Below are 7,395 nucleotides of genomic sequence, written 5' to 3'. Positions count from 1 at the left end.
AAATCGTCAAATGTTAAAGCTAATCTTTCTAACCCTTTACAGAGACTTGGGAAGCTAACCAGGGGAGGGAAGGAGAAAACACTTAGAAATAAGTCTTCCCAGCAGCATCTGTTTCAACTTAGTTTTGCAGTGTTTGTGGAAAAAGAAGAGTGGGCTTAAAGAGCTGAACTCAAGTTTATCTATGGCTTGTTGGCTTTGTCAAACCAACCAGATACAGATGAAAGACGCCCAATGGAAACAGGATTTATTGCAGAGGTAAAAAGAAATTGTAGGTAGAAAGAGTAGTGCCTTACCCTCTTTCCAGATAACAGTAGTCTGTTTTAGCTAAATGGAAAGTACGTTTGTTTGATACAAAATAAGGAAAAACAGAAGTTAAAGGATTTAATTTAGTTTACCGGCTGGAGGAATCTTCTGTACAATTTAATCTCAGGACTTTAACATCTTCCTAAGGTAGGAATGGACAGTGGAATGGAAACACGTAATTGTAACGATCTAAGATGTTGGCTGCCAGCTGTCATGAGAGTGCATTTCTGTTGAACAGTTTTTGACATGGTGCTAGTTAAGAGTTTGGAAGAAAGCCATTTTTGGAGCTAGTATAATACCTGCATCGAGTGGAAAGCAAATTTAGTGCAGGAAGTAAGTCACTGCTTTGCTAAGGAGATGTGAATTCAAAATAAACCTTCAGCCGGCTAAGTGGGGTATGCTGGTTTTTAGTTTTTTTTTTTTTAGCAAGTGTCTGTACACATACACTGTGGTTGTATTTAAATATATCCATACATTCTTTGCTTATTATATGACATTGGGAAACTTCATCTGTCTTATTCGGCTGATAGAAAGTTGAGCAAATGCTTAGGTGTTGAAAATAGTTAATCATCTCTTCATGTTAACCATGATCTGTGGTTGGTCATGTCCCAGACTTTTCTTGTCCCTTTGAGATGGGATCTTAGTTTCTTTACCCTTAAAATGTGGCCATATTTCAAATTAATGGTTTGACCGAAATTTGAAGTGCTTTGAAGAAAGTATGAAGATGGAAGGGATTACAGAAGTACAATCTGTTATTACTATTACACTTCAGCTAAAATTAAATTTTGTTCTCTCTAGAAAGAAAATCTGCCAAAGTTAATATTTAATCCAGTGGACTATCAGTAATTTATTCAAGAAGTGCATATGAACCACAAAAACCATGCAGTAGAAATGTTCAGGTGTTGAAGTATGCATAATTTAGCCTTTATAAATCTTTACATTTTAAGGAACCAACAGATTCATCATTAATTTTTGGATGATGTACAGAACATTCTCTCCCCCTTCCCATCTGTCTCAGAACATATCGTTTTCCTTGATTTTTTTTTTCTTCAGAGCAAAAACTGCTAAGTAATCCTGAAGACAGGAACTGTATTTATAGTCCCCCAGTTAGCTCACTGAGAGAAGCATTAATGCAAATCAGTTTATGCCTTTTAAAGAATGCTGCAATCATGTGATGTCTTTCTCAGACATGAAAGATAAGGTATATTGAATTTAGAGGCTCTTGATATAGGTATATTCTCTTAAACAAAAACTTCTGCTGTTATGAATGAGAAGTATGCAATAAAGAAAAACAAAAGCAATGGATTTGTGTTAGCTAATGAGATAGCAGAAAGTGTGTATTTTAGGGGAGGAAAAAAAAGCTAATAAAAACCTGTTAGACTATCCCCAACTCCCGACGATCACATCATTTGTGTAAAGTCTGTGCTGCTATTTGTTAATATGGTTGCTATGGCAACTGAAAACCTTTATCTCTTCGAGGTAAAATCAGAAGTGCGGTGAGTGTGGAAATACAAGAGCCGACTTTACACATCTATTGCCTCTTTTCGCAATAGATAATGACTAAAGCTTTTATCTTCATTTTCTTTTCCATTCTGGCACTGGGGAGGGTAGCTGTGAGTACTAAGTGGTAAAATATGAATCCCACTTGGGGACTGAGAGACTACTACCTGCTGGACTGCCAGCAATCTCTTCGACAGATGGTATCAGGTCTCAAAAGACTCTAATTGGCTTATTATAGCCAATGCATGTGTTGCGAGTTCTTAGGTAAAGCCAGCAAATACACATTAGCTTGATGACTTGATTTTGTAGCTGTGCTTTTAAAGAAAAATATAGGCAAGTCATTACAACCCCCTTTGAAAGCTCTGGATTCAAGCCTCTCGGAGCCTGCAATCCTTTGCTAAGTCCTAGTACAAATCACTAAAAAAATCTATGGTTGATCTTGCAGGCTGGCACAACCCATGCATTTGCATGGGAAACTCCGTACTGTCCCTACTATGGGTGTTAGCTTGCTGCATCACCGGTAAACTGCCCAAGTGTAGGTGACTTCATAGGAGCTGACTCAAAAGGTCACTCTGAGGTAACTCTGTCTTTTATGGGTATTTCTAAACAGCATCTGTTTGAAGATCTTGGCATATGTAACTTTTAAGTACAACTCCTCTGGTCCTCTGATTGGCATGTGCACAAGGAAAGACTAGGCTGTTGAGATGGCTAAGGAAGTGGCAGGTGAAAAGCAGCTTCTAGCAAGGTCTGGGTGGGGGAATCAGTGGGATCAGTTTGCTCTAGTTCTGTAGGAAATTTAGCTCAGTGTGTCGGAATAAAAAAATATGGCTAAAAATACAGGACTTTTTTGCTCCTATCTAGTTGTTTCCCATTTCAAAAGATGTTCTGAAGTTAAGCATCTGTGACGACTCTTCAGGGGGTGTTTTGAGGGGTCAAAGGACCGAGAAGCCCCCAAAGGATAGTGAGTGGCTGATCTGATGGTGGTTTTGCAGAGGGCATAATGCAGATGGTACCAAGGACGTAGCAGATGAAGTTATCCCTAAGATTTCAGTCTGCTGTACCAACAGGCACAGCCAAATGATTCATTACATATACCAGTTTTCTGGTTTTGGTATTTTTTTATTGCCTTTAAAATGATGTATTGGCCACTGTGCCATCATGAAGCTTCCTGTAAGTCCACAATGTTGCCTCAAAAATAAAAACAGAGCTATTAGATTCTCAGACATACATGTACTAGATGCCGCCTTTGTTATTGATCTGAGTGAATACGCTAAGGAGAAGCTGGTAAATGTCCCTTCTGTGTGAACACAAAATGAGACCTATGTAACGAAGGCTGGCATACTGCATTGTCTCATCATCCGTCCTCACTAAATTCCTTGTCCTCAATTATATGAAATATATAGTCATATATAAATATATGAAATAGGCTAATTAATGTTCAATTACTTGGATTATTTTTTTTAAATAAATTTGATAAGAGCCACGTGTCTCATAGGACTTGCCAGGGAAGATCAGCTAATGTTTCTAAAGTGTTGTCATGATCTGTAAAATATTCATGATTCACATACTGTAGTTTAAGGGAAGCCACGGATGTAGTAAACTGTAGTTTTGTGGAAGGTGATACAGTCCCATTAATGAGCTATATCTGTCAGTTTTTATCAAGCGCAATGACTTTTGCCCTGTTTTCTTTCTCCAGGACTTATCAAACAAAAGGAAGTCCATTGCTGTTAGAAGGGTTTTCTGAGTTTTTCAGTTTTATTGCAAGTCTGCTATTAAATATCCAGTGTTAAGAAAAATAACTAAGACTGTCTGTACTTAAAAATGTGTGGTGCTTTTTTTCTCCTTTTTTTTTTTTCTTTTGTCCATTTTCTCATGGTTCTCTAGATAGCAGAGGTGGTTCTCCAGATGCTAGATGAAACTGTTCAATGTCTGTCTATGAAAAAGCACTGACTTCACAGCTGCTTAGTGCTTCTCAGTACTCCTGGACCTTCCATGTGCTATAATTTGCCAGAAGGTGATTCTGGCAACTTTGTCATGCAGCTGCTTAGTTAAGCTGGTTAGCAAAGCCTGCCTTAGACATAAAAATAAGCCATTCATTTATGTGTTGTGTAGTCTCCATGTTTTGAAAAATCTTCATTGTCCTGGATTATAACTTTTTTTCTATTTCAGGAGCTCCAGAATGTATGTGTCCTCAGTGGGCAGCCTAACTTAAAAAGAATAACAAAAACCAGCCTAACTTAGTAACAAAGAACAGCCTAACTTAAAAAACAATAACAAAAAAAAAAACCCTCAGAGAAGCTAATTGTCTCTGTTTGTCTTTGACATATAATATGCCATTCAGGAAAAAGTAGCAAGCGGTAGAAAAACAAACAAACGAAAAACCCCCCTCAACACTCTGGTCAGTTTTTTACAAACTTGCAAATGTAAGAGGATAAAACCCCGGAAATTTGAAAGAATCTATTGACTGTCGTTTGCAGACCGTACAGGGAGAACAATTTTGAGTCTAAAAACAGAATTAAAAGTTTTTCCCTGTGCAGTTATTGCAAGATTTGAAGGCCAGGCACCTTCAAATGAGCCTGGGCACAGAGATGCTGCTTCAGATGGCAAAAGGAAATTATCCTGTGGAGAACGACTTTCAGAGATTCACCGGATTCATGTAGTTACTGTTAGCATACGGCAAACAGGGGCACAGAAGATGCTTTTGTTGAATTACACAATGAGATTGTAGAAAAGCAGAGATTATAGAAAGGGGGAAGACCCAGGAACCCATAGAATAACAATTTATTGAGCCCGATACTGAAAGAGAACTGCCTACAAATCTGTATTCAGTTCCACTGTTCCTTGTAGGGTTAGGCACAGATTCGCACACCTTTTGCAACATTTGCTGACTGCTTGTGGGATGGGATTGTTTGTGACTCTGCAGGACCTGATCAGCAGCCTATATGACAAGCAATATTCTGATTTTTGTCATGCTTGGATTTTGTGTTATGTTTCAGCTTACAAGTTGTTTTCAATTTGAACTTTGTTTTTCCAGTTGCTATTGTGTTAGAAAGCTACAAAAATACGAGTATATATCAATTAGCTGCACTGTTCTTAAATTACCTGTTGTATGAAACCGTGAGGTTTGCAGTTAAAAACTTGTGTAGGTCCACTCTTCTGGAAAGAAACAGGTATGCCAAAAGGTTTATCTGAACTATTTATATATAGGAAGAGCAAGCCGTCTACAGAAACTAATAAAGTGGCAACTGTGTCTCCAATTAGCAAGCAACTAGAATTTGATTAAAATTGATATTGGATTCAGCAAGTCAGAGAATTCTTACCTAGCACAATCTATAAAATAAATCAGCCACAAAATACCACGTGCAGATTGGCAAGCTCTTCATCCAAGGAGTTTTAGAGAATAAGCACAACTGATACTTCAGATCCCCGGCACGTATGAGAACAGTATGCTTCATAGCAATTTATCGCAAAACAGCATGCACATTAGCAATTCATTACTCATTAAGACTGCCACATGTGGCAATAAATTGCACATACATAAGATGGAGCTATTCCTGGGAATGCTGCTTGGTTGTATGAATTGGTTATGGCATCCATTGTCACTTAGGGTCTCCGCTATAAGTATAGGCTTTTTTCTGGTTTCACAGATGCTATGTGGAGCACAGCAGGGTGTAAGCCTGCACAAGAAGTTTGCTGTGATAGCTTAAATGCATCAGCGTCAGTGTTGCAAGTGCCCATTGTACCACCCCTGCAGAACCCTAAGGAAAGTAACGTGATTATTCGTTTGGATTTTAAGTTGTGTGGTAAAACCTCAAAAGCTATGGCATGGCAGGCTAGATGCGTTCCTTCATAACTCTGCATCCCAGCAGAGACCTAGCTGGAGAGAAAGTTCCTAGTCAGTGATCATATGAAAAGAAGGTACATGTTTCTCTAGTTGCAAAAAGACAGATCTCTTCAAAGCACTGTTATTAGGTATCTCTTCTGATGTGCTGTACAAGCTCTACAGACTGAGGGAGCAGTACTCCTTGCAATTTTCAGCTCCAGGTAAACAGTCTTCACAATAGTATTAAAAATCTCCATCTGAGGAGCTTATTTCCCAACCTCTCATTTATTAACCATGAACCTGTATCAATGTTAGATGGCCTGGGGAAGATAATTTATAGACTTTTATACTGGATAGGGCTTTCTGTTGCCATACTGTGATGCTGAAGGAATGGGACAAATTTTTTGTCCAGGTCTGTGGTAGGTTCAGGCTGGATTATTTCATGCTGAGCTTCTAGACTAACTATGTCTGCAAACCAACAAAATCCTATGTTGCACTAATTGACCTGCTCCCCAGGTACACAGGGAATTCTGCCCCAGAGTTGTCAAAATCTGTTTTATAACCTTCTTGGCAGTTTCCAGCATCCTTACACATTGCTGCAATCCCCAAAAGGGCTTTCATGCACTGTTTGTGCAGTAGATGCTTCTCTGGACATCCTTCTGAATTGCTGCATACACTGGCTGCAGTCAGAGGGATCTCCCTTAGTCAGTCCACGCACCCAGCCCTCTGGAGAGGGATCCCCAGGGGATGTGACCTTAATGAGACTGAACAGTGGGGTGGATAGGTATACAGTTTACCGCAATTCAGAATGATACTATTGTTGAAACAAGTTTATAATAAAATATTTTGAAATAGTCCTGCATTACTGAGACGGTAGTAATGAGCGTTGTTTGTGGAAACCCCTTTCTCATTGCTCCAGTCTAGTCCTTTTGCTCAGATGATTCTTTAAGTCAAGTCTGTTCGTTCATTACTAGAAAGCAATGTTTCCTTCTCCCAGGAGTTTAGTTTCAGAAATGCTACATTGTAAGACAGTGGATGGTTAGAATTGATTTTAGAAAATTATTGTTCAAGATCATTGTTTAGTATGTTCCAAGGTTGCTACATTGTACCTTTTTATAATGACAATCTCCACCAAGTATTTTGAATGTTTGGGTGATCTGAACTGAAGTGGGTTTTGGTTTCGTGTGTTATTCTTCCTCCTGCCAAGCAATTTCATCTGGCAATTTAATTGAGAAATTAATTATAGCAGATAACTAAGTCTTATACTGAATGCCCTTTAAGTATAGAGTCTAATCATTTGTCTAAGTAGTGCTGCATGTTTTGACTTTGAACACTTTGGCCCTCATAGTTAATTTATAAGTTCTCATTTGTGCTCGGGCTTCAAATGAGTGTTAGCAGATGTTGGCAAGAGGAAGAAGCTAACCGCTGTGCAAGTTTGTGGCCCATACTTGGTGACTTCCAGCAACATATATCATTACCCTCAAGAATTTTTGATTTAAAAATCACTCCTCCTTTTTTCGGTCGGTCAGCAGAACATTGAATCTAATTTTATACCAGTGCTGACCTAATTTAAGGAAACTAAGTTCCTGTGGGGCCTGTATTACTCCCTAGCCTATTTTCTGTGAGCCTCTCTTACAAGGGAATATCTGAGGCTTGCCTTAGTCTAAAAACCTTAACGAAAGGCAACTTTTACAGCTATTTTCATGTAGGCTCTTGTTGGTTGCATAAGATGTACCCTGCTGTAACCTTTCCTCTAAGGTTTTGTTTAG

Source organism: Nyctibius grandis, chromosome 4 (genome assembly GCF_013368605.1).
Source record: "Nyctibius grandis isolate bNycGra1 chromosome 4, bNycGra1.pri, whole genome shotgun sequence".
Taxonomy (NCBI): Eukaryota; Metazoa; Chordata; class Aves; order Nyctibiiformes; family Nyctibiidae; genus Nyctibius; species Nyctibius grandis.
This window is presented reverse-complemented; position numbering follows the sequence as displayed.